This window comes from Bos mutus, chromosome 23, assembly GCF_027580195.1.
Source record: "Bos mutus isolate GX-2022 chromosome 23, NWIPB_WYAK_1.1, whole genome shotgun sequence".
Classification (NCBI taxonomy): Eukaryota; Metazoa; Chordata; class Mammalia; order Artiodactyla; family Bovidae; genus Bos; species Bos mutus.
Window position 1 is genome coordinate 19252572 of NC_091639.1, and position 27837 is coordinate 19280408.

General features: G+C 41.0%; 1 protein-coding gene across 5 annotated transcripts in view; it reads right to left on the bottom strand.

The window, feature by feature from the left end:
• The window catches only part of LOC102272785 (cytidine monophosphate-N-acetylneuraminic acid hydroxylase), an 82868-nt gene extending 63522 nt beyond the window's left edge, over positions 1-19346 (bottom strand). For 2 of the 5 annotated variants that reach the window (XM_070361449.1, XM_070361455.1), the window contains exon 1: positions 19073-19344. The gene's annotated coding sequence lies outside the window, so the exon portion shown is untranslated. Of the gene's footprint in view, positions 1-10; positions 34-19072 lie in introns of those variants that run through there. The other 3 variants (XM_070361454.1, XM_070361453.1, XM_070361452.1) reach the window with 3 other exon arrangements.
• Between the last annotated feature and the right edge of the window lie 8491 nt (positions 19347-27837).

Here is a 27837-nt window from a genome sequence, read left to right on the forward strand (position 1 = left end):
TGATACATACCTCACCCATCTGGAGCCAGTATCCTGTGTTTTCATATCCTGAGTTTCCTCAGGGCTCACTGTAGAGTATGGTTGCAGTCTGATGGCTGCTAGATGGCAGATATTCTTTCCTTCCTGAGTTTCCACAGGGCTCACCAGCTCACCATCAGTGGTGGCTGCTATGGCTAATGACTGTAACATCCTATGTTTACTGACATGGCAGGAAATATTCCATATATCATCAGGAACCTGAATTCAATCCACTGAATATTCTTAAGGAGAGAACAGATTTGTTGTATTGTATTGTATTATTCAGTCACTAAGTCATGACTGAGTGACTGAATGACTGAACAACAACAAAAATTCAGTCAGTAAGTCATATCTGACTCTCTGCAACCCCACGGATTGCAGCACAAAAGGCTCCTCTGTCCTCCACTATCTCCTGGAGTTTGCTCAAATTCTGAGCCATTGAGTCAGTTATGCTATCTAACCATCACATTCTCTGTCACGGACTGCAGCACAACAGGCTCCTCTGTCCTCTACTATCTCCTGGAGTTTGCTCAAATTCCAATCCATTGAGTCAGTTATGCTATCTAACCATCACATCCTCTGTCACCACCTTCCTCTTTTGCCTTCAACCTTTGCCAGCATCAACGTCTTTTCCAGTGAGCCAGCTCTTCCCATCAGGTGACCAAAGTACTGGAGCTTCAGTTTCAGCATCGGACCTTCCAGTGAATATTCAGGGTTGATCTCCTTTAGGATTGACTGGTTTGAGCTCCTTGCAGTCCAAAGAAGTCTCAAGAGTCTTCTCTAGCACCACAATTCAAAGGCATCACTTTTTCAGTGCTCAGCCTTCGTTTTGGTCCAACCCTCACATCCATACACCACTACTGGAAAAACCATAGCTTTGACTATATGGACCTTTGTCAGTAAAGTGGTGTCTCTGTTTTTAAATACACTGTCTAGGTTTGTCATAGCTTTCCTTCCAAGGAGCAAGTGTCTTTGAATTTCATAGCTGCAGTCACCATCCACCGTGATTTTGAAGCCTAAGAAAATAAAGTCTGTCACTGCTTCCACTTTTCCCCCATCTATTTGGCATGAGGTGATGGGACTGGATGCCATGATCTTAGTTTTTTAATATTGAGTTTTAAGTCCGCTTTTTCACTCTCCTCTTTCACCCTCATTAAGAGGCTCTTTAGTTCCTCTTTGCTTTCTGCCATTCAGTTCAGTTCAGTTCAGTTGCTCAGTCGTGTCCAACTCTTTGTGACCCCATGAACTGCAGCACACCAGGCCTCACTGTCCATCACCAACTCCTGGAGTCTAAACTCACGTCTATTGAGTCGGTGATGCCATCCAATCATCTCATTCTCTGTCGTCCCCTTCTCCTCCCGCCTTCAATCTTTCCCAGCATCAGGGTCTCTTCCAATGAGTCAGTTCTTCGCATCAGGTGGCCAAAGTATTGGAGCTTCAGCTTCAGCATCAGTCCTCCCAATGAATATTCAGGACTGATTTCCTTTAGGACAGACTGGTTGGATCTCCTTGCAGTCCAAGGGACACTCAAGAGTCTTTTCCAACACCACAGTTCAAAAGCATCAATCTGCATATCTGATGTGATAGTTCTCCTGGCAATCTGGATCCCAGCTTGTGATTCATCCAGTCCTGCATTTCACATGATATACTCTGCATAGAAGTTAAATAATCAGAGTGATAATATACAGCTTTCTCACATTCCTTTCCCAATTTTAAGCCAATCAACTGTTCCATGTCCTGTTCTAACTGTTGCTTCTTGACCCACATACAGGTTTCTCAAGAGACAGGTAAGGTGGTCTTGTACTCCCATCTTTTTAAGAATTTTCCAGTTTGTTGTGATCCACACAGTCAAAGGCTTTAGCATTGTCAATGAAGCAGAAGTAGAGGTTTTCTGGGAACTCCCTTGCTCTTTCTACAATCCAACAAATGTTGGAAATTTGATCTTTGGCTCCTCTGCCTTTTCTAAATCCAGCTTGTATATTTGGAAGTTCTCAGTTCACGTACTGTAGAAGCCTAGCTTGAAGGATTTTGAGCATTACCTTGGTAGCATGTGAAATGAGTACAATTGTATGGTAGTTTGAACATTCTTTGGCATTGCCTTTCTTTGGAATTGAAATGAAAACTGATCTTTTCCAGTCCTGTGGCCACTGCTGGGTTTTCCAAATTTGCTGACACAGTGAGTGCAACATTTTAACAGGATCATCTTTTAGGATTTTAAATAGCTCAGCTGGAATTCCATCACCTCCACTAGCTTTGTTGGTAGTAATGCTGTAATGCTTCCTAAGGGCCACTTGACTTCACACTTCCAGGATGTCTGGTTCTAGATAAGTGACCACACCATAGTGGTTATCAAGTTCATTGAGACCTTTTTTGTATAGTTCTTCAGTATATTCTTGCCACTTCTTCTTAATTTCTGGTTCTGTTAACGTCCTTACTGGTTCTGTCCTTTATCGTGCCCATCCCTGCAAGAATTGTTCCTTTGATAGCTCCAGTTTTCGTGAAGAGATCTCTAGTCTTTCCCATTCTATTGTTTTCCCCTATTTCTTTGCACTGTTCACTTATGAAGGATTTCTTACCTCTCCTTGCTATTCTCTGGAACTCTGCATTCAGTTGGATATAGTCTTTCCCTTTCTTTCTTGCTTTTCACTTCTCTCCTTTCCTCAGCTATTTGTAAAGCCTCCTCAGACAACCACCTTGCCTTCTTGCATTTCCTTTCCTTTGGGATGCTTTTGGTCACTGCCTCCTGTATAATATTACAAACCTTTGTTCAGAGTTTTTCAGGCACTCTGTGTGGCAGATCTAATCCCTTGAATCTATTCTTCACATCCACTGTATAATCATAAGGGGTTTGATTTAGGTTTGGCCCAGGTGGTAACAGGTTTGGCAGCACTTTTTTCACTTATGTATTGACAAAGAAACAAAGGAAACTGGATACAAAAGAAGGAAATTCTTTGGCTGTGTTATTTTGGAGAATGCTCAGATTCCTTAAAAGAAAAGTAATTCTATTTTTTTTTTCTCAATGAAAAAATAATACGCTTATTGGAGAAAATTCAGAAATTACAGATAAACAAAAAGAAAATTAAAGCCACCGATAATTTCACCACCCAGAGTTAAATAACATTAACATTCTGATATATAATCTTTTCTCTTTCTATGTGTTGATATACATCTATATATGTATATAAGTATATGAATATATGTGTATATATATGTATTTATACATACAATAAGAAAGATCATATCACTTACACTATTTGTAACCTGATTTTTCTCTATCCTGAACATTGTGCTATATCATTAAACGATTTTCCCCAATTAAAAAAAGGAAGAAGTTCTTAAACTAGCACAAACAGATGAAAGTGGGTGGTAATAAGAGAGACAGGAATGACCCCCCATTCAGGAGGACATGACCACCCGTTGGTCCTTGAGCTGGATGGGCAACAGGAAGTTCATCGCCCCTTCCCCTCCTTAAATACATGTTTGCCCACCGTTCCTGAAGTGGGAGCTGTTCAAGTCTGTAGCCTCAAGAGAGTAGGGTGTTGAGACCATTTGCACTGAATACATGACTGAACCCAGTCATATTGGTTCGATGAAAACCCCCTGTAACAGAACACTCTATTCCCCCAAAGAAGCCCTCCAGCGTTCTGTAGTGGAAGATTCGTAATCTCCCAGCACTCACTCACACAATACCCTTTGTCTCTATACATACTTTAAATTTCTGGTGGGCAGGTTTGGAGACCTACTCATCAGGTATGGAATTGGGAATTAGACATTTTATTTAATCTCCAAGGACAGGGTGACATTCAGGAAGATGAGTAAATGAAACAGGAGGTATGAAAAAGGGGGGCAATAAGAGAACAAAAAGTTCAAAAATAAATAAAACCATGAGTGTTCAGACAAAACAAAATAAGGAGTGGCTTTAAGTAGCAGCATAATATGTCAAAAACCAAATCTAAAATCTGTGACAGAGGAAATCAATTTAAGGAATCTAAAATAACAATAGAGAAAAGAGTGAAAGAGAAAGAGAAAGTGAGAGAGAAAAAATAGGAAAAAATATCAGGAAGAAAAACCAGTGATAACTAATTTCTGTATAACAGGAAGTCCAGAAGGAGAAAAGAAAATAAATGAAGAAGAAATAATCAAGGAAAGAATGGAACTTCTCTGAACTGAAGAAAAAGTTGATTTCATATTTAAAGAATCTAACGATTTCAGGAATACTGAAAAAAAAAGGCATCCTATAGATAATCCGATGAAATTTACAAATGATAAAAAAAATACTTAAATCCCACAAGCTTCCACACCATGCCTCTACCCTACCCTACTCCCTCCACCAAAAGTCACTCCCAAATTGAGAACCAGACAGGGAAAAGAAACCTGCTGACATCCGTCCTCTAATTTGTAAACTGAATGCCAGGGAACCACCTGGAAGCATATTTACACAATTTTGAGGGAGAATTCTACAGCCTATCTGTAATCCAAGCAAGGTGATAAAATAAAGATTTTTCAGACTTACAAGGACTTAGAATATTCACTTTTCAACTATGCCTTCAAAAAATCAGTTCCACAGTACCCTAGTTCTCACAGCCTCAAACTCTTTGGTGAAAATCTCCTTTAACAGAACACTCCATTCCCTAAAGAAGACCTCCAGCCTTCGCTAGTGGAAGATTCGTTATCTCCCGGAGCTCACCCACTGCTGCTGCTGCTGCTCACCCACACAACACCGTTTGTCTCTACACCTCTAGTCACTGTCCTAATAAAAAAAAACCTCCCTGGGATGTCCCTGGTGGTTCAGTAGCTAAGACTCCGTGCTCCCAGTACAGGAAGCCCAGGTTCTATCCCTGGCCCGGGAACAAGATCACACGTGCCAAAACAAAGAGTTTGCATGCTGCAACTACAGACCCCGTGTGCCACAAATAAGACCCAGTGCAGCCAAATAAATAAATGAATGTTCAAAACAAAATAAAACAAAAAACCTCCCTGAGATGATAACATCTTTCACCAACTATCCTCTCTTTCTTTTTCCCCATCTGTGAAGTTTCTTGCTACCCTTCTTTCTCCTCTCAGTTCGCTAACTTTATTCCTCCCCCACGGCATCTGGCTTTTCCCACCAATCCACTAGGACAAAGGCCATCAGTAGCTTCCACACTGTGAAGGGCACTGAGCAGTTGTCAGTCCTTATTTCATTATTACCTTGACCTCATTATTACACCCAGTACTGCTGCCTACCTCCTTCTTGAAACTACTATTCTCTAGAAATCTGAGAATGAAATACATTCTCTCCTGGGTCTCCATTACGCTCTGCTTTTGTTTTGTTCTAGCTCTCTTTGGTTTGGTTTGTTTTTCTCCTTCTTTTCTACCTGACCTTAAACGCTCCTGTTTTCCAGGCTCCCTTACCTTACTGACCTCATTACAGAGACTGTCTTTCTCACTCATTTGTTTCCAGACAGCAAAACCTCAAGTAGAAGGAGGGATTTGCTGTGAGGATCCAGCAAATCTCAAAGAACCCTTCTTCTCATGTCAGGATAGGGGAAAACACATGTCCCACTTCTTGTGTTTCCATGGCACACAAGAGAAAGGAAAAAGACTAATCTGAACAACCAGACACTGGCATTTGCAAGATCAAGTTCATGAGTGGGCAAGACCACTGAGGAATGGGCCAGTGACGAGGGGAGGCCTGGGGTCCTTTTCTAGCCTACTGGCTGGACTCAGAATCCCCTCCGCAAGACCAGTAATATCTCCACAGACACACTGGGATGTGCGAGTCCTCTAGCAGAAACCCAGGATAAAGACTAAGGACCCTGCATAAGCCTCTGTCCTCAGACATGTTCTGCAATCTGGCTTTTATCAAAAAAGTCTATACTGGGATTTATAGAGTACTTGTACTGAGTAATAAAATCATTCTTTCTCCCCATTTGCAAGGAGGTCTTTATGTGTATGCTCCATTTACTAGAACCTAAAGAACTCTCTCCCCGAATAGTATCAGTGAAACTTGAATTCATTCTAAGACTGTGAGCATTCTAGATTATGAGGTCCAAAAGTCAAGCAGTATCTTCTTTTTATTTCCAATATATGGAAAGAAGAACCTAGGCCAGGGGCACCCTGTAAATTTTAATAATACTGGTTCAACAAACAGATCCTCAGCATATTCCCTTCTTAGAAGTATTAACTAGTTTGCTTCTGCAACCAAATCCATATGTCTTTTTCATCCTGCTTCCATTTTCCCTTCCTACAGAACACTAAAGCGCCACTTTCATTTCCTTTTCTCATTCCTAGGAGAAAGTCACATAAATATCAAACATTTTGAAATTTCAGGAAAACAAATAAATAGGGGATAACATTTGCTCATCAATGTTCATGTCATCCCTGCCAATACAGAAGAATCATTCTAATGTAATTGTTTCACTTGAATTAGTTTAATGTCTCAATTTGTACAAGACGTAAAAGAAAATGGATGGAGGAACATTAGAGGTCAGCTATTTGTTGTTCCGTTCATAGTCTGAGCAAACAGTTAGACCCCAGTGGTGAAAACAGGACTCCACAGGAGCAAGCGTTGTTGCTTTTCCTAAAGGTTCCTGTGCAATCCTGCTGTTGGATTGTTCTTCTTTTCTGGACCAAGGAGAAAACCAAGATGGAGGGAGTTCATTTTTTTAGCTATTCCTGATTTGTGTGTTATAGGTTGCTCTTGATCTCCCCTTGATTAATTTCAGCTGAGGCCTTCCCATCAGCTGTAAACCCAAAGTATTAGCCTCACAACTGCCAGACAACTCTGCCATTCCACAGCTCTTGGTCATTTAAACAATTCTATTTCAGAAGCCTACTCTCAACTTGATCCCAATCCTTTAAAGGCGTTTAGTCTGTACCCTTAAAGGAAAACATCTGTGGTCTTCCTACCACAAAGGACTCACAGTTCAGCTAAACACGCACAGAGAAACTTTGGGTGGTGAATCTTAGACTGAGTGCTAGAGATAGAAAATCAAGGAAAGGGAATTCCCTGGCAGTCCAGTGGTTAAGACTCCTCGCTTTCACTGCTGAGGGCACAGTTCAATCCCTGGTCAGGAAACTAAGATCCCACTAAATGCAGCCAAAAAAAGAAACAAACAAACAAAGAAGGTACATTCCCTGATTTTCAGGAGTTCACAGCCTAGTGAAAGAGACAGACATCTAATCGGAAAATGTCAGCAAAATTTGACAAGTGACCAACTCCTCCACCTTGGCTCCAGAATTGCTCCTGCAATCCATAATCCCAGGAACCTTTGGCTTTGTCCTTTTCTCTCCTAACGCTTCCACTCTCCCCTCTACCTGCTACTCCATTTTAGCATTTATGTATATTTATGTATATACAGGGCTTCTCTGATGGCTCAAGTGGTAAGGAATCCACATGCAATGCAGGAGACTGGGGTTTGATCCCTGGGTCAGGAAGATCCCCTGGAGGAGGAAATGGCAACCCACCCCAGTGCTCTTGTCTGAAAAATCCCATGGACAGAGGAGCCTGGTGGGCTATGGTCCATAGGGCTGCAAAGAGTCAGACACAACTGAGCACAAGCACATACATACATGTGTATAAGCAAGCCTCTCCTAGTTTGAAAAGTATTCATTCTTAACTCACCAAGTATCTCCCAGCAATGATTCTCTTCACTTTCACAGCCAAAACAGTGGAAAATAGTACTCACTCACTGTTTCTGATCCTCCTTTCTCTTTACTTTCCATTGACCCCTCGAGCTACCCCATATGAATTTTACCCCCTTCACTCCGTCTTAAGGCAGCAATATCTTCCACATCATGAAATCCAAACAATGCTTTTCAGTCATCCCTTTACTGGATAGCTCAGCTCCAACTGACAATGTTCTCCTGTTTGAAACACGCTGCTCTCCTTTTGAGTCTTCACAGAATCACTCTTGCCTTTTTGTCCCCCCTCCTCCCTTGATTTCTAAGAAACATCAAGGCCTGTCACCTCCAAATGAACAGAGGTCCAAGCCCATATCGTTCTCATCCAACTGCAGCAGGAACATCCTAACTAAGCTTTCTGCCACTTCTCTTGCCAACCTGCCTTCAACTTACTTGCTACATTACAACCAAAAGACCTTTGTAAATGTCAGATTTAATTCTGTCTCATTTCTGTCTTAAACTCTGAATGATTTCCAACTTCCTTGAGGATAAAGTCCAAAATACTTAGTATGACTAATAACTTGCATCCTGGTCAGACTTGTGCCTGCCTCTCCAGTCTTTTCTCCTACCACTCTCTTCCCTCTCTCCACTCTGGCCAGTTTAACCTTACTGTTCTTCTAAAGTTCAGTGGACATTTTCCCTTTCAACTGTTCCTTCTGCTTGAATGTCCTCCTTCATCATCTTTGCCTAACTCCAATTCAGGTTTCACTTTAAATGTTACTTCATCTAGAAATTTCTGATACCCACAGATTCAGTTAAAACCCCATATTATATCCTACAGTGGGACTTCCCTGGTGTTCTAGGGATTAAGAATCCACCTGCCTGCAGAGGACATGGGTTTCATCCCTGGTTGGGGAGGATCCCACATGACTTAGGGCAACCAAGCCAGTGCACTACATCAACTGAGCCCACATGCTGCAACCACTGAAGCCTAGAGGCGTGCTCTGCAACAAGAGAAGCCACCGCAATGAGAAGCCCATGAATGGCAACTGGAGAGTAGCCCCTGCTCCCCACAATTGGAGAACGTCTGCACACAGCAAGGAAGACTCAGCGTAGCACTCCCCAAATTAAATAAATAAATATTTAAAAAATATATCCTATAGCATGCAGAACTTTGCATTTCTCCTTAATATCCAGCACACCTATTATTATTTATTCAAAAATCTGTCTTCATCCCTCGACATTAAGCTAAGTAAAAGCAGGGGTCATGCTTGTCAGCCCATTGCTATATCCCTAACACCTAGAATGGTGCATATTTTTGAATGCTGTAAAAATAACAAAGAGGGACACTAAGCCTGTCCTCAGAGGGAAAAGAAGGCCAGTTCAGTTGCTCAGTCGTGATTCTTTCCGACCCCACGGACTGCAGCACACCAGGTTTCCTTGTCCATCACCAACTCCCAGGGCTTGCTCATACTCATGTCCATTGAGTCAGTGATACGATCCAACCATTTCATCCTCTGTTGTCCCCTTCTCCTCCTGCCTTCAATCTTTCCCAGCATCAGGGTCTTTTTAATGAGTCAGTTCTTCGCATCAGGTGGCCAAACTATTGGAGCTTCAGCTTCAACATCAGTCCTTTCAATGAATGTTCAGGACTGCTTTCCTTTAGGATTGACAGGTTTGATCTCCTTGCAGTCCAAGGGAGTATCAAGAGTCTTCTCTAACACCACAGTTTAAACCATCAATTCTTCAGCACTCAGCTTTCTTTATGATCCAAATCTCACATCCATACATGACTACTGGAAAAACCATAGCTTTGACTAGACAGAGCTTTGTCAGCAAAGTAATGTCTCTGCTTTTTAATATGCTGTTTAGGTTTGTCCTCAGAGGGAAATGAGGGCCAGGATACTTCTAAATCTATATTACTATAATTTCTAGGGGAAATTCAGTCAAAACCAGAAGAAGGGTTTATAGAAAGAGCTGGATGCTTGTGAAGGGTGAGAATATTTGTGGAAAACAGCTAAGGAGAGCAAATGGTTTTAAGAAAACCATTGTTATTCTGACGTTTTATAATATAAAATACATCTCCAGTGTGGCAATACCCAATAACTCTGGCCAGTAGTATGGGTATATTTGTTATATTAGATAAACTCAGGGCACATATTTTGAGCTAAACAGATGTATGACAGGACAGACATAAACAAGAGTTTCCAGGATGAAAAACAAAAAAGAATTCCTGGGATGAGACATTTGGTGTTAGTTCATTCCACAAATCTACCAAGCCTGGACCTATTAATAGAATCAAGGCATTATATAAAAATTTGATCTAGAGAAAAAGAGATCTACAAAAGTTAAAAAACACAGATGCTCAGAGCTGAAAGAGACCTTACAGTATCCAGTTCAACCCTCCTGCTCTTCTCCCTCCCATATTGGATGGGGTTAAGTCACTTTCCTACAGTTTGGTGCACAGTTAGTGGCAAATATGGTAATGGAAATCCAGTTTCTATATCCATGAAACTGAGTTCTTTCTGATTCTTGACTCAAAAAACTCTAATATTATGGAATTTATAAGCCTTCTCCAAACTATGTCCTGAAAAAGGTTTTCTGGAAACCCTTGCCTTCCTCTAACCTGATCCTGGTTCACCAAGTAGCATCCCCTGCATAGAGAGACCTGTTAGGTCACCTCACCACCCATACTGCTGAAAGACTCAAGAGATGGTAAGAGGAGTGACTGAAGAACTCTGAGGAACTCCTCAACATCACGTCATAAAGGAGAACTCAAGGAGTGTTTGTTCTATGACATTGTTCTCACCTTTCTTTTCTGAGTTCTGGGACAATCAGTTTCCTTGCTGTCACAGAATATTTGGAGAACATCTCGTGTTTTAAAAACTTATTCTTTATGATCCAGCAACTCAGTTCATAGGTATACATCCAAAAAGCAGGGACTCATACAGATATTTGCATACTAATGTTCTTAGCAGCATTATTCACAACAGCCACAAGGTGGAAACTGCCCGAGTTCATCCACAGATGAGCTAAGTAGAAGGTGGTATATATACAATGCAATATTATTCAGTCATTAGAAAGAAATGAAACTCTGATACATGCTACCACATGGGTGCAACTTGAAAACATTATGCTAAGTGAAATAAGCCAGACACAAAAGGACACATATTGTACAATTTCAATTAGATGAAACACTGTAAAACAGAGGTACCAAAGACTGGAGGGTAGGAACTTATTGTTTAATGGGTACATAGCTTCTGTTTGAGTTGATAAAAAAGATATTGCTTACTGAATACATAGCTTCTGTTTGGGTTGATGAAAATGTTCCCGAATAGTAGTGATTGTTACACAACCCTGCAAATGTACTTAAGGCCACGGAGTGTATACTCAAAAACAGATAAGATTGTGAATTTTATGTTTTACATGTATTTTGCCACAATAAAAAAATTATTCAATGAAGCTCTCAGTTCCAGTCAAGATGAAATCAAAACATGTTCAAGCAACCAAAGGAAGGTACACAAAGAGAAACCAAGGAGCAAAAATCAGACAAAAACTAACTAGAATGCAATATAGAAGCCCTAACAAGTTAATAATTACTTTTGGGACTTCCTGGCAGTCCACAGGTTGGGACTCCGTGCTTATACTGCAGGGTGCACAGGTTCAAGGGGCAAGGTTCTATCCCTGCTTGGGGAACTAAGATCCCACAAGCCATGTGGGTGGCACAGCCAAACAAACAAGAAAAAAACACACAAACAAGAAACAAAAACAAACAAAACAATTACCTTAAATATAAGTAGTTCAAATACAGTAATTACAAGACAGAAATTGGCAAAGGGAATGAAAAGCCATGAATCGACAATATGCTGTCTGTAAGAAATTCATTTCAGATACAATACAGGAGAGGTTTCCCTGGTGGCTTGTGGTACGAGAATCTGCTTGCCAAAGCAGGAGATACAGGTTCAATCCCTCACCTGGAAAGATCTCCTGGAGAAGGAAATGGTAACCCACTCCAGTATTACTGCTTGGGAAATGCCACGGACGGAGGAGCCTAGCAGGCCATATTCCATGGGGTCGCAAGAGCCAGACACAACTTAGGGACTAAACAACTACAATACAGGAAGTAGAAAATAAAAGGACAAGAAAAGATACACTACTACCCGTTAAACAAAAAGAGCAAGATTTGATTATGTTAATGTTGATGTAACCAGTAATCATAAATTTTGAGCCACACCTCAAATATTCAACCTGTGGATTAAAAAGTTAAAACTTAAGGCTAAATGGATTCCTATTTTCCAAACAAGCCAACATCAATAAAGCACATTACCTTATTCAGTTTCCCTCTTAATAAAGCACCAGGCGTGCCCTCTTCCGGTGATGCATCAAGATTGAAACATACCCGGAGGAGGACACACGTTCTCTTCCTCTGTTGTGACACCTGGCTTCTGTGCAGTTGAATGCTGCCATATTGAGCCCTACTACCTACACGCATGCTGTGCTGGTAGCTGCAGGCTCGCCAGAATTGACTGGATCATCATCACTGTGTGTGCTGGGGAATGGAGCTGGACAGTACCTTAAAGGAGAGTGATGACACAGACCTGCCCCGCTGTCGATGGAGAGAAGAGCAAGTTGAAGGAAATCATCTTTTTTTTTTCAAGTTGCAGAACTGTAGCCCTAAGAAGCAGAAGTTTGCATTTAGTTCTTTGAGTTCTTCTTCTCCTTCAAGTTCAAGACCAGAGTTTCTTGAACTGACCCCCTGATCTGATGCACAGGGCCAGGGGCATCTAGCACATGAAGATAAGAGCACTGTTTCTCAGGTCTGAGAACTTAGGCTCCTCCCCCTTGATGCTGTGAAGACTGTAGCTCTGGGTTTTATCTCTATTCCTTCTGAGGCCTGTTTCATTTCTAGTTTCCAAACCGCCTAGAACTGTATGTCTTATGTAAACATGGAGAAGCAGGATTTTCCATTTGGAAAGGGTAGATGTTGTATACTGTAACTATAATTTCCAGGATCAGAAATTCAAGTCAAGTTATAAGGGGAAAAAAAAAACAAACACCAAAAACCTGATGCATACATTCTTTCAGAACTAAATTGAATGAAGAATATGTGACACTGACCACTACTTAAAGAATACCATTTGCAAGAAATGTGGCTATCCTGTTCAAACGGTTGGGTCTTGCATCAGATTTGACCTCATTTGTAGCCACTTAGCTTCCTGGTGACCACCCTAAGTATTGAGAAAGCACCAAGAGGAACATACTAACTTTATGTAGAGTTAGATTTAGGTCAGTAAAGGTCATAATAAATATAAGCGAAATCATTTTTCTTAAGATATTTACTTCCAGGGCAGCTACAATAAATGAAAGATATATGATTTAAAAGCTACTAGAACTAGACTCTAGGGAGATAAATGTGTGATCCCCTCATCGTTTCAGCAGGTCCAATCTTATATTACATTTTTGGGGGGTGTATGTGGCGAGTCTTTGCTGCCCCATGGACTTAGCCCGCCAGGCTCCTCTGTCCATGGGACTTCCTAGGCAAGAATCCTGGAGCGGATTGCTATGCTCTCCTCCAACAGATCTTCCCAACCCAGGGATCAAACCTGTGTCTTGTCTCTTATGTCTCCAGCATTGGCAGATGGGTTCTTCACCACTAGCATCACCTGGGAAGCTCATATTACATTTTTCTGTGTGGAGGGGAAATATCTGACCAAGTATCTTCCAGTTTGGAAACTGAAAGAATGCGTTCCCAGGAATTAGGGAAAGTGGTACGTTTGTATTTCCAAAGATGTCAGCACCTTCCCACGTGGCTGTTCTCACAAGGTGATTGACATTCCTCTCACGGAGATTTGTGTTTCCTCCACTGGCATATGGGTGGGAGCTTGGGACTGCTCCAAACAATGGAGCATATGACATATTGGTGCTTCGTGGCTTCTGAAGCTGGATCTAAAATCATACAGCTTCTACCTGGCCCACTCTTTGGAGCCTGTCCTTGGAAGCCAGTCACCACGTTAGGAAGAAGCCTGGGCCACATGAAGGAATGACATGCAGGTGTCTGGCCACTCCAGCTGAGGACTCAGGCTCCATCCACCCCGGGCATGTGAAGGAGTAAGCTTTCCAAGGGCTCCATCCCTTCATCCCACCCCTGCTCAAGTCTTCCATCTGAGGCTCCAGAGAGCACGTTGCAGAAACAAGCTGCCCCTGCCGCTATGAACTAATTGAGAATGCCTGACCACAGAGCCTGACCTATAGGCTCTGTGAGCATAATAAATGACTGTTTTCATTACTGGGGGAAAAAGTACTCAAGTGATGCTTAAATTAAGTTTCTGTTAGTATAAAAGGAAAACCTTACAGATCTTGTCAGGCTAGGAGGCTACAGACACACAGCAGTAGCCCCACAGAGTCCAATTAGAGAAAATTTACACAGAAGAAATAAAGCACATGGAATCCCCCAACTCTCACTGCGGGGACTACCGGGGCCAGGTAGAAATGGTCTGCACCCACCACGGCAAACATGTAGCCAAGAAGGGCCAGCCTCTGAGAGAAGTCTGGATTCACAAAAGAAAGGACTTGACCTCACACCAAAGATATATCCACGTGACACATTTAGGTTGTTGCAAATATAGGTTAACCTATGGAGTACTTGGGTTCTTTCGACAATGGGAAATGAATGACAGGATTTCTAGGTCCAAGAAGCAGAAGAGGGAGAATGCATGCTGAGGGCCTGGGTCCACGCCGAAGGTCAAAGTCTGCACGTGGAAGGCCCTGGAACAGTCTTGAAGTGCTTCTGTACACCCAGAATGCTGCACCAGCCAAAAGCCGTGCTGCCCCTTTGCAGATGGCTCTGGTCAGCTCAGCCTGGCAGAAGGAGATGGGTACCCAGGCCATCCAGATTTGTCTCCCAACAGATTTAAAGAGAAGAAAGGGAAAATCTCCCCTAACCTTCTCCTCTGCCCTCCTCCCATCAATTAAAACAAGACTGAGTTATTTCTCACTCTTCAGTTTGACAGAATTTTAAAGATGAATATTATTCACTGTTGATGAGCACCTTGGGAAAGGTGTATGCACATAATAGTCACAGGGGTATAAACTGGTAGCTTTGGGGGGAAATTTGACAGTATCTAGCAAATTTTAAATGTGAGTATCCTTTGATTCAGCAATTCTGCTTCAAGTATGATTTTTTTTTAAAGAAGTGCTTTAGCATTTGTACAAAAAAAAGTCTGTTGAAAACAAAGTATTAAAATAACCAATAGAGGAATGAGCAAATAAATTAGGGCACATCCTTCTGTGAATACGGCAATTAGACATAAAGTACATTTATGGGTGGGGCTTCCCAGGTGGCCCTAGTGATAAAGAACTCACCTGCCAATGCAGGAGATGTCAGAGATGCAGGTTTGATCCCTGGGTCAGGAAGATCCCCTACAGGGGAGCATGGTAACCCACTCCACTATTCTTGCCTGGAGAATCTTAGGGACAGAGGAGCCTGGCAGGCTACAGTTCTGCTGCTGCTGCTAAGTCGCTTCAGCTGTGTCCAACTCCGTGTGACGCCATAGACGGCAGCCCACCAGGCTCCCCCTTCCCTGGGATTCTCCAGGCAAGAACACTGGAGTGGGTTGCTATTTCCTTCTCCAATGCATGAAAAGGAAAAGTGAAAGTGAAGTCACTCAGTCATGTCCAACTCTTCGTGACCCCATGGACTGCAGCCTACCAGGATCCTCCATCCATGGGATTTTCCAGGCAAGAGTACTAGAGTGGGGTGCCATTGCCTTTTCCAAGGCTACAGTTCATATGGTCGCAAAGAGTCAGACACAACTGAAGCAACAGAACCTGCACACATGCCGACTTATGGGTACCAACATAAATAGGGCTGTACAACACATTGTTCATTTACTTCTTTTGATTTGGAGTGTGCAAAAAAAAATCCTACTTATAATTCAGTTCAGTTCAGTTCAGTAGCTCAGTCGTGTCTGACTCTTTGCACCCCATGGACTACAATATGCCAGGCCTCCCTGTTCATCACCAACTCTTGGAGCTTACTCAAACTCATGTCCATTGAGTCAGTGATGCCATCCAACCATCTCATCCTCTGTCATCCCCTTCTTCTCTCACCTTCAATCTTTCCCAGCATTAGAGTCTTTTCCAATGAGTCAGTTCTTCACATCAGGTGGCCAAAGTATTAGAGCTTCAGCTTCAGCATCAGTCCTTCCAATGAATATTCAGGACTGATTTCCTTTAGGATGGACTGGTTGGATCTCCTTGCAGTCCAAGGGACTCTCAAGAGTCTTTTCTAACACCACAGTTCAAAAGCATCAATTCTTCGGCACTCAGCTTTCTTTATATATATGTATTCCAACTCTTATAATTACTTTGCTTTAAAATTAGTATCCACTTTATTAATGCTACAAAATTGCTACACTATTGCTGGGAGTGAAATATGTTTGCTCACCACCAGATTAAGCCTGGAACATATTGATTACAATTGAATTTCCAGAAACTCTTTCAATCTAGTACATTATAGTTACTCAAGAACTGTTTAATCAGTGAATGAAACAGTCAGGCCAGTAGCACCAAGGTTCCTCCCAGATCCAGTTACTTCTTGGATTCTACCTAGAGAAAAAACTGTTCTTATAAAGTGGTCATGATAATACCGCTGCTGCTGCTGCTGCTGTCGCTTCAGTCGTGTCTGACTCTGTGCGACCCCATAGATGGCAACCCACCAGGCTCCCCCGTCACTGGGATTCTCCAGGCAAGAACATTGGAGTGGGTTGCCATTTCCCTCTCCAATGGATAAAAGTGAAAAGTGAAAGTGAAGTCCCTCAGTCGTGTCCGACTCTTAGCGACCCCATGGACTGCAGCCCACCAGGCTCTTCCATCCAGGGGATTTTCCAGGCAAGAATGCTACCATGCTGATAAACAAAATGTGCAAAATTGAGTCCTAAGTTATAATTTGCTGTACAAATTCCAGGAGCTATTTTGTGGTTGGTCTTCACTGGATAAAAATTACTTCTCTGTCAAGTTCAGAGTCACTCTGGGAAGTTGCAGAGAGCCTTATTTCAATTGTTTATGTAAGAAGAGAGAAGGGGCATGAAGGAGTAGGAGGAAGGATCAAACAATAAAAACAACTGGACAGTTGAAGATGAAGAGGAGGCTGATGACAAATGCAAAGTCTGAATGCTAGTTATGTAAAAAAAAAAAAAGAAAAGAATAATGGTAATAGTCAGGAAAGGCTTTATATATGTATAAAGTATTAACCAAACACTGCATTTAATCCTCATAACCAGGAAACTCTTGAAGTTGAGAGAGGCTCCCAGAGATCTTCTATGCCAGTTCTCTCACCTGACTGGTTGATTTAGTTGCTAAGGCGTGTCCAACTCTTGTGACTCCATGGACTCTAGCCTGCCAGGCTCCTGTGTCCATGGGATTTCCCAGCAAGAATACTGAAGTGAGTTGTTATTTCCTTCTCCAGTCTCACCTGATTATTATTCCTTACTTATGCTTGAAGGGAAACAATTGCAGGCTTTTCAAAACTATTGGAGCAGAAAGAGCCTCCAAACTTGGTTACAAGCTTCTTAGAGATGCCATAACTAAGCATGACAAACTGGGTAGCTTAGGATAACAGAAATGTAAGCTTTCACAGGTCTAGAAGCCAGAAGTCTTAAATCAAGGTATCAACAGGTTGGTTCCTTCTGAAGGCTGTAAGAAGAATCTGTTCCTGCCTCTTAGCTTCAGTGCTGGCAATCCTTGGCAGCTCCTGGCTCATAGATTGTCACTTCAGTCTCTGCCTCCATCTTTAAATTACCTTCTTCTGTTTCTCCTCTTCTCGTCTGTGTGCTTTTCTGTTCTTATAAAGACATCTGCCATTGGATTCAGAGTCAGGTCTACCCAGATAACCCAGGATAATCTCACCTTAAAATTCGTCACTTAATTGTATCAACAAAAACCCTTTTCCCAAATAAAGTCACATTCAGAGGTTCTGACTAGACATATCTTTGGATGGTGGGGCAACCAACCAACCAACTCAACACAGCATGTTTGTGTGATTTTACTTTTGGAAGAAGGCTTCTAGAAGGGAAATATATTCTAAAGGGAAGTAAAAGATAAAGCTTTTTTAAAAATTCACTTTTCCTAGGCAGTTCCTAGTAAATGGTTTGTAGTGTTCTCTTCAAAATGTTCTAATGTTCTCTTTCAAAACTGGTCCAAGCTAAAAAGTTACTAAAACAGTTACCACATACTAAAAGCCTTTCACCCTCCCAACTTTTCTTTATGAAAATCAGTTAAAGAAAACAAAATTTCTCAATTGTAGTGTCCTGAGAAATATAATTACTTGAGAGGGAAGAATGCATAAACAAGCAGCCTAAGAGAATTTGATGTGCTACCCACTAAATTTAGATTCTCTTTCCAGTGAGGTGGTGGGTTAAATACTGAAAGGACCCTCGTGCTGAAAACAACTAAAAACAGATAAAAACCTTAGAAGAGTCAATGAGCTGTCACAGAAGAAGTAAGCGCTTCTCAAACCAAGGACTGAGCAATATCGAGGGAGCACTATCTCCAGGCATTTACCAGACAAGAGGGGAAGGGGAAACGAAGATTCAGCTTTGAAGTCATAGCCTCAAAAAGGCTCCAGAGACACAGCCCAGAGCCTGCCCAACCTGAGGGATCTAATACATCTTCTCCCAAAAAGTTGGTATCCCAGTGGGTTAAACCATCAATTTAGAAAGGAGAGAGAAAAAAAAAAAAAAAGAACTCAACTTTCATCAATATTTTCAGCCTAAATTCACACTACCTGGGAGAACTGGAGAAGAATTTAATTTTCAGTGATCCTAGACTAGAAGTTCTCATAAACTTGGAAGAAGCAGATGAAGACCCTCTAGAGAGGACTCCACTTCTAATGCAACTGAAGACGATTCCTTCAGGTAAAATTCCAAAGCATCGAACAGCCCATAGTACAAAAGAACTCAACTTTCAAAGCACTATAAGCCAACGCAACACCATAAAAAGGTCCATAGTAGTATTATTAATTCAATTCTATGAACTGAAACATGTCTCTCCCCATATGTCACCTACGCCTAAAAGAGGTTTCAGGCAAATTCTAACCAAGAGAACACTGACAGAGCCACACTGACAATAGAAAAAGAATAAGCAATAAACATTGCCAGAGATATAAACGGTTCAGTTCATCAGAAACCATCTGAGCCTCCAGGGAAGCCCCTTCTGAAATCTTAGTAAGTTAAATTTGCATGCACTCCTAACAGCCTCAAGAATACTGACAAATTCTAAGGAGTAAAAAGCAAGTTCAAAACCAAAATAGACGTGTAAATACTTCCTCAGTAACTGAGAGCATAAGCAGATAAATGTATTTTAGCAATTGTCGCGAGTGCGCAGGCGCAGCCGGCGGCGCGCTGAAGGCTCTGACGCGCCGGCAGCGAGCGAGCGAGCGAGGCCTTCTCACCTGCGGCACCTGAGGAAGAGTGTGCGGGAGGCGGGCGGGGGGCCTGAGCGGAGGCGCCCCCGGAGACGCAGGCACAGCAGGAGTCTGGCTGCACTCGGAAGGGCGGGAGGGAGAGGCACCAGAGTTGAGGGAAGAGAAAATAGGCTCCACCAGAGAGAGGTGCCTGGCTGGGAACCGCGTGGGGACAAGGGGTACCTCCTGGGCGCGGCCCAGGCCTCAGGACTGGTACTCGGGAACGGTTCCTGCTGTCCAGTTATCTCGGAAAAGGCTCCTCCCCGCCGCGTCACTGACTACTGACGGCTCGAGGACATCTGGGAACCCGCCCCGCACCCCCCGCCAGGCGGAAGGTCCCCGGGGCCTCCCGCGCGCACGGGGCGCTCCCTGCCCCCACTCTCTCTCCACCTGGGGCTTCTTTTCCCTGAGGAGAAGCAGGAACTTAGCTCCGATCATGGCTGGTCTTCAGAAAGAATTTTTTTTTTTTTTTCAATTTTCTTTCTTTCTTTCTTTATTTTTTTTTTTATTTTTTTTTAAATTTTATTCTAATGATGGTACCTGTGCAGCTTCCAGACTTGCTAGAGCCACGGTCAGAAAACTGGTAGCCTCCAAAGGTCCATGTTCGGGTATGTCAGGGGGGAAAGTTAGTAAGGATGAGGAGGGTTTGAATAGTGCAATTTAGAAACCTGACCTAATGAATGTATATACCTACATATGGCCAGTGAGCACATGGAAAAGTGCCCAGCACCATTCGTTATCAGAGAAATGTGAATTAAAACCCCAAACGAGTAGGAGATGAAAGTATCAAGAATGATTCATGTAATTCCACTTCTGGTCAAGATGGAATAGTAGGGACCGGGTTTACCCTCTTGTTTGAAACAATCAAAAAATAGAAAATAATTAATATATATATATGTACACATATATACAGATGTATATCCTCTATAGCATACATAACATGTGATATTTTAGATATTATATATAATATTGTATGCAATGTCTCTATTCATATATAATGCTGCTATATCATGTATAACATATACAAAATTCTACATATTATTTATGATATATAATACATACTTTTATATATTGACTCTATATGGTATGTATAACATGTATCATTTATAACACACCACTCAACAACTAAAGAATACACATTATTTTCCTGCACGTTTGTAACAGTTACCTAGATGATTATACAAAGGTTGAATCTCAGCTAATTTCAAAGGGATAATGTTACACAGAAAAATAATATTGCATATGTTATAATGCAACCTAGCTCAGAATCAAAACCAAAACATTTACTTTTGGAAATTAAGAAACAAATATGTGTGGGCTATATTGAAGTGAAAAGTGAAAGTGTTAGTTGCTCAGTCGTGTCCGAGTCTTTGCCACCCCATGTCTTGTAGCCTGCCAGGCTCCTCCGTCCACAGAATTCTCCAGGCAAAAATGCTAGAGTGGGTTGCCATTTCCTTCTCCAGAGGATTTTCCTGACCCAGGAATGGAACCCAGGTTTTCTGCATTGCGGACAGATTCTTTACCATCTGAGCCACAGGGAAGCCCCCGTAGTGCTACGCTGGTCAAAAGTAAATCACAGTAGATGAGAAAATATTTAGAAGTAGGTTTGAATGAAAATGTACACAACAAACATGCAGGATTCATTGAAGCAACATTTAAAGGTAAATGTTGACAGTGGAAAAGAAGAAAGTCTGAAATATAATGAGCTAAATACGAATTCCAGAAAGTTAGAAAAAGAACTGCAAAATAAACAGGAAAAAAAAAAAAAAAAAAAGAGCAAAATTTAATACAATAGAAAATTAACATACAGTTGAGATAACCTATTTAAAACAATCTATTCAGAAATTAATTCTTTGAAAAGATCAAAACAAAATTCAAAAATATCTAGTAATATTATTGATCAAGAAAAAAAAGAAGACATAAGTCACCATTACAGGTAAGAAAGAGGATATACTATAGATACTGCAGACATTAAAAAGATAGCATAATATACAAATCTTTGGGGCTCCCCTGATGACTCAATATTAAAGAATCTGCTGCCAATGCAGGAGACATGGGTTCAATCCCTGGTCCAGGAAGAGCCCACATGCCACGGAGCAACTAAGCCCATGTGCCATAACTATTGAGCCTGCACTCCAGAGGCCAGGAACCACAACTGTTGAGTCCACATACTTCAGTTACTGAAGCCTGCTGGCCCTAGAGCTTGTGCTCTGCAACAAGGGAAGCCACCTCAATGAGTAGACTGCGCACCACTACTAGAGAGTAGCTCCCACTTGCCACAAGGAAAGAAAAGCCTGCACAGCAACAAAGACCCAGCACAGCAAAAAATAAATAAAACTATTAAAATCTTTGTACCAATAAATATAAATGTATAGATTCAATAGATAAAGTCCTAGAATGATATTACATCTAGTATATTCCATCAAAAGTTAATTATGAACACTAAAATAGCAAGGATACGAAGACTTAGTTATTAAGGTATCAGTTCTCCCAACTGATCTGTTGGTGCAATAGATTCAATGCATTTCCAATGATAATCTCACTAAGGTTTTGTGTAGGAATTGACAAGTTTATTCTAAGGTGTATATGGAAATACCAACAACCTAAATAGCCAAAGCAATCTTGAAAAAGAAGAATAAAGTTGGAGGACTTACACCATTAGACTTCAAAGCTTTTAATAAAGCTCCAGAGTCAAGACTGGTGTTAGTAAAGGATTGAAAGATTAGGTTGATGGAACACAATGGAAGCCATTTGTTATTTTTCAACAAATGGTACTGAAGGAGCTGAGTGCTCATGCATGCTCAATCACTTCAGTCATGTCCAACTCTTTGTGACCCCTGTGGACAAAAGCCCTCTATGCTCCTCTGTCTGTGGGGTTCTCCAGGCAAGAATACTGGAGTGGGTTGCCATGCCCTCCTCCAGGGGATCTTCCTGACCTAGGGATTGAACTCATGTCTCTTAACGTCTCATGCAATGGGTTCTTTACCACTAGCACCAACTGGGAAGCCCAGAGTGCTCATATGAGGGAAAGAATTAACCTTTATCCATACCTCACATCATACACAAAAATTAATTTGAGATGAAACATAGTCCTTATAAACTATGAAAGCACAGAAAATAACTTTAGGACTTGGAAGTACACAAAGATTTTTTAGAAATGGCACAGAAAGCATACCATATGAACAAGAAATTAACAAAGTAGACTTTATCAAAAAATTTTTAAACTTCTGCTTAGCGAGATATAGCAAACTCTAGCTGTGAGAGAATATTTGCAAAACACATATCTGATGAAAAACTCATGTCCATGATATACAACTCAAGAATTCCTACAACTCAAGAATAAAAAGATAAGGAACCCATTAAAAAAAAACAGGCAAAAGATTTGAATGGACATTTCATCAGAAAAGATAAATCAAGGGCCAATGAGCACATGAAACAGTGCCCGACATCACAAGTCTTCAGAGACAGGCAAATCAAAACCAAAAATGAGTAAGAAACAAAAGCATCAAGAATGTCTCATATATTTCCACTTCTGGAAGATGAAGTAATAGGACCCAGATTTACCCTCTTGTTTGAAATAATCAAAAGTAAAGGATAAAATATATGAAAGAACAATCAGATAACAAAGAATGGTGATCTCCAAGAAAGAGTAAACAGACAACGTAAGTCAAATGACTTCTCCAGCATATTGTTCAGAGAATTTCCTGGTCACAGAGAAGGAAAGGGATACCTTTTCAAAAGTCTCCCAGTGTTTGGGAAATAACTGTGGGTCTGGAGAGTTTGGGGCAGCATCCCAAACCTTAGCACTTAGAAAGTTTCCAAAAATGTCTGTGGAATTGAACTGCTAACTCTCAGTAATACATTTCAACAGGTCAGAGTCAACTGTGTACCAAGCACTTGGAGCCATTAATGTCCCCTGACCCCCCTCCCCCCACCACCTCACCCCATAGACAAAGTGTTACTTAGGAAAAGTTTAAGTGGGAACCTCTCTGTAGTCTTCAAATGCTCACCACCATTTCCAACACTGCCTACCCCAGCCCCAACAACGCTTCCCAACCCCCATCCCCACCAGCTTCAATGTGCTCCTCCTAGCCTGCCATCCCCAAGCCCGGAGGTTTTTTCTTACCGCTGTGTGTGTCAGTCGCTCAGTCGTGTCTCACTCTGTGCGACCCCATGGGCTGTAGCCCACCAGGCTCCTCTGTCCAGTGGGATTTTCCAGGCAAGAATACTGGAGTGGGTTGCCATTCCCTTCTCCAGGGATCTTCCCAACCAAAGGATCAAACCTGAGTCTCCCATATTGCAGGCAGATTCTTTACCGTCTGAATCATCAGGGAAGCCCAATATGTGATAAGCTATGAATAAAATGCTTTTACCCCTGGAGCTCTCTCCAACATCTTTCCTCTCTTGTATAATGTATTTTGTCTGGTAATTGAAATTTCCTGAAGACACATCTTAACCCAAGAAGAGCTGCAGTGGTAGAAATTTCTACTGTTCACGGATACAAGAGGGGAAGAGTTTGGAGCAAGCAAATCCTGACCATGCTCCTTAAATCTCACCTTCTTTTTCCTCTATGCCCACCCCTGAGAAGACTCTTAAATTGAATATTCAGAGCATCTCAGAGAGTATTTCACCAAGGTAAAATGCCCAGTGTGTTTGGGGAAGGAATGATAGGAAGCAGGTAAGAATATAGAGATTTCATTCAGCAAATATTAATTGGTTCCTACATACTGGGTACTGTTCTAGGTTTTGGGGATAAAGCAATGAACAAATGCTTTTGTTCCCTTTACATTAGTGGCCCTCAAAATTTCCCCACCATAGAAATAATTTACCCTGGAACTTTGAGTTTATGCTCTCAACAAGATCCCCAGATTATTTTGATTATCAGCTAGTTTGAGGAAACACTATTGAAGCAGCAAGTTGAGATGGTCCTTATTAATTAAAAGAAAGCAACCTGTACTATCGCCTGCTGTTGACTTTTAGAAAACAGTTTTGTTAACTATCTAGGTGCTACTCTTACTTCACATGTTATACATGCATCCAGGACCTGTCTGAGGCAAATGTGAAGTGGATGATGTTGGCCTTTAGTGTCCTCCCAATTTCCCCCCAAACACCCAGAAGTCTCCTGATATGCCCATGACTTGTGTAATCAGGTGCCACCTGCAAATTCCCAGTATTTATTAATCCCCTCATGACCTGACCCTCAATTATATTTGAAACTATAACATATATCGAGGACTTTTGATAAACCAATGTGTTCTTACTGATTTACAATTATTTTACCATGTAATCATAAGAACTACTGTATACAGTATGTGTGATTATCTGTTTTGTAGATGAAGAACATGAGACTCAGGGATAGCATCTGTTTCCACTTTATTCACTGAAGGACCTTCATCTCTTTTTTTTATTTTTAAAATTTATTAATTTTTAATTGAAGGATAATTGCTTTACAGTACTGTGTTGGTTGCTGCCAAACAGCAACATAAATCAGCCATAGGTGTACCTATGTCCTGGACCTTCACCGCTTTAAGCCTCAGTTTTCACATCTGTGGGCTTCTCTGATAGCTCAGTTGGTAAAGAAGCCACCTGCAATATAGGAGACCCCGGTTCGATTCCTGAGTCAGGAAGATCCACTGGAGAAGAAAAGGCTACCCACTCCAGTATTCTTGGGCTTCCCTTGTAGCTCAGCTGGTAAAGAATCTGCCTGCAATACGGGAGACCTGGGTTTAATCCCTGAGTTGCGAAGATCCCCTGGAGAAGGGAAAGGCTACCTACTCCAGTATTCTGGCCTGGAGAATTCTGTACAGTCCACGGGATTGCAAAGAGTTGGACACGACTGAGCGACTTTCACTTTCCCACATCTGTAGCAGTGAAATACTCTACCATGCTTGCTTCACATAGGTTGTGGAGTTACTGAGCTTATGGATACAAAGCTCCTACTATTGCATTTGCCACAGAGCAGCCTTTTAATATATGATCATCAGTAGCAGTCCCATAGCTATCTACATACCCTGCTTTGTTTTTCTTCAAAATTTGTATCAGTATTTGACATTATATGTTTGTATATCATTATCTCTCTATCCCACTAGATCATAAACTCCTTAATAGAAGGAATTTTGCTTTGTTCACCTCTCTTCACAGGACTTATAATAACACATGGCTCCTAGGAAGCACCACAAATATTTATTGAAAGAATGGTTGTTATGGCCATAATTACCTCTGTCACACCTCACTGCATACACAGTAGCTGCCCTTTAAATGCTTGCTATGGGGTTTGCGGCAAACAGAAACAAAAGCATTTACCATCATACTATACTGCCTCTCACCACGGGTAAGCTGAATGAATAAATGACCTCCTGACTGAGATAACATATTTGAAGACACAGATCACAAAAACAAAGGGAGGCTCTTATATAAATTTGTCACAAATTATATTGTGTCCTTTCTACCCTGGCTTCTATGAACAAAAGTTAAATGCCACAGACATGCAAGAAAGAGTAAGTAACATAAGCACATTCCCCCCCCCCCACTTAATTTGTTATATGGTGTCCCCAATCCCTGTTAGATCTGGCCATTTGGATAAGTAAATTATAGAGCCTCCGAGTGGGTGGGGAATCTCTGGCTCTAGTCCTTGGTTTGGTTTCCCTTGGCTCTACACTCATTTTCCAAAGTCAATTTATGCCTCATTAATATGATCTATTTGATTTTGTATATGGCTCAGAACTATATCATCACAAGGCTTCAAAAAATGCATCAGAATTTTACATGTCAAAACATATGATACTCTTTCATTTCAGTAACTATTATAAAAATGCTTTTGCTACTTTAAGGAACTAGGTATTTGTGATCATCTGAGCTAAGTTAATAGACACAAAAAGAATTTTTTTTTCTTAAATTTTATATAATATAAAAGTACATACATATTTATTGTTAGAAGAAAAGACTATAAGAGTATTTAAGAAGAAATCAAATCTCCTCTGCTCCATCCTTGTCATTCTATCCCTAGAGGCAGTCACCAATGACCATTTGGTAGTTATCTTTCTAAACATTGTGAAAAACAGACTTGCGTTGATCTACTGTCTTCCTTTGTGAGATATGGCACTAAAGAGCCACTTAAAAATTATAACCATTCTTTTTAAAAATGTTCTACTATTGAGAATCTCAAATACACACAACAGTAGACAAAATAATATGACCTCTCATGTACCCATTACCTAGCACAACAACCATCAACCCACAGCCAACCTATGGTCCCAGCCAAACTCCCGTTCATTTCTCTCTATCCAGGATTTTTAAAAATAAATCCCTTATATCCATGTATTTATATATTAATCTCTAAAAGCAATGACCCTTTTTAAACAAAACTGTATGCTGATATTACATCTGAAATATTCCTCAATAGTATTAAATAGTCAGTGTTCAAATTTCCAATTGTCTCGTAACTGTCATAAATGGAGTTTTTTTTAGCATTAAAAAATTTCGGGATCTAAACAAGCTTCCTGTATTATGATTGGCTGATATATATCTTTTTTTTTTGGCTGGTATATCTTTTTAAGTCTCTTTTCATTAGTAGACTCCCTTCAATTTCCTTTGCCCTAAAAATTTGTTTGTAGAAGAAACTATGTTTTTTGATCCTCAGAGTTTTATACCATCTGACTCTTGCAGATTGCATCCCCATGGAATAATTTAACATGTCCTTCTGCCTTCTTATGTATTTCCCTTAGTTGACTCTAGAGGCTTGATTAGGTTCAAGTTCAGTGTTTCTCTTGAGTGTTGCATAAGGCAAAGCTTTGTTTCTTCTATTAGGACTCTCATGATGTCAGACTTGTTTTTTTTTTTTTATTATTTATTGAAGGAATTTAATATACTAATGTGCACTATGAATCATCCAGAAAGAAAGGATACTGTGTTCCACATTCCCCAAACTTATTTAAGATGAAAATAATTTTTGGCATCACAGCTAATAGAGACAGAATTTAACACAACAACTTTGAGAAATGTTGCCCTGTATTAACTGATGAAAGCTTTTTCCCTCCGGAGAAGTCAGACTCTGTCTTTTTGTAATGTCTCCAACCTTTGATGTTCAGTTTGGAGAAGGAAAAGGCAACCTACTCCAGTATTCTTGCCTGGGAAATCCCATGGACAGAGGAGCCTGGAAGGTTACAGTCCATGGGGTCACAAGAGTTGGACACAACTTAGCGACTAAACCACCACCACTGTGATTCATTATTTTATTAGAATGTGCAAGATGGAGACCTGCCATTCCTTTTTAAAAATAAGTTAACTATAATCCTTTTGTAAGATGTTTCCCTTTATTGACTAGTTACCTAACTGTATAGTCTGTAAATGAAAGAGAGGATAAATGCTTGATTCTTTCCCCAATCCTCCAATTTCTTTTTAGTACCATTTGAATTCATTGAGTTAGCATATTTGATGAATTTAAATCCACAGCGTTAATCTTAATGCTCAAATCAGTTCATTTTGGCCAGTGGGGCTCTCTTCAGATTGACTTCTGTGAGTCATTTTGAGATGATCCCAATGGTATTTGACAGCTCCTTACTTCTTGTATGATAAGATATTCCACATTTATCTGGTAGATTTCCTGCTCCAGATTTCAAATCAGCTATTTCTCCTAAAAGCTTTGGCTTCTTTTGTTGGAAATAAGTGTCTGGAAACCACAATTCAGGTTCTAGAGCTATGACCACTTTTAAAAGATGTCAGTTTGCTCACATATTTTGGATGTTACAAAGAAC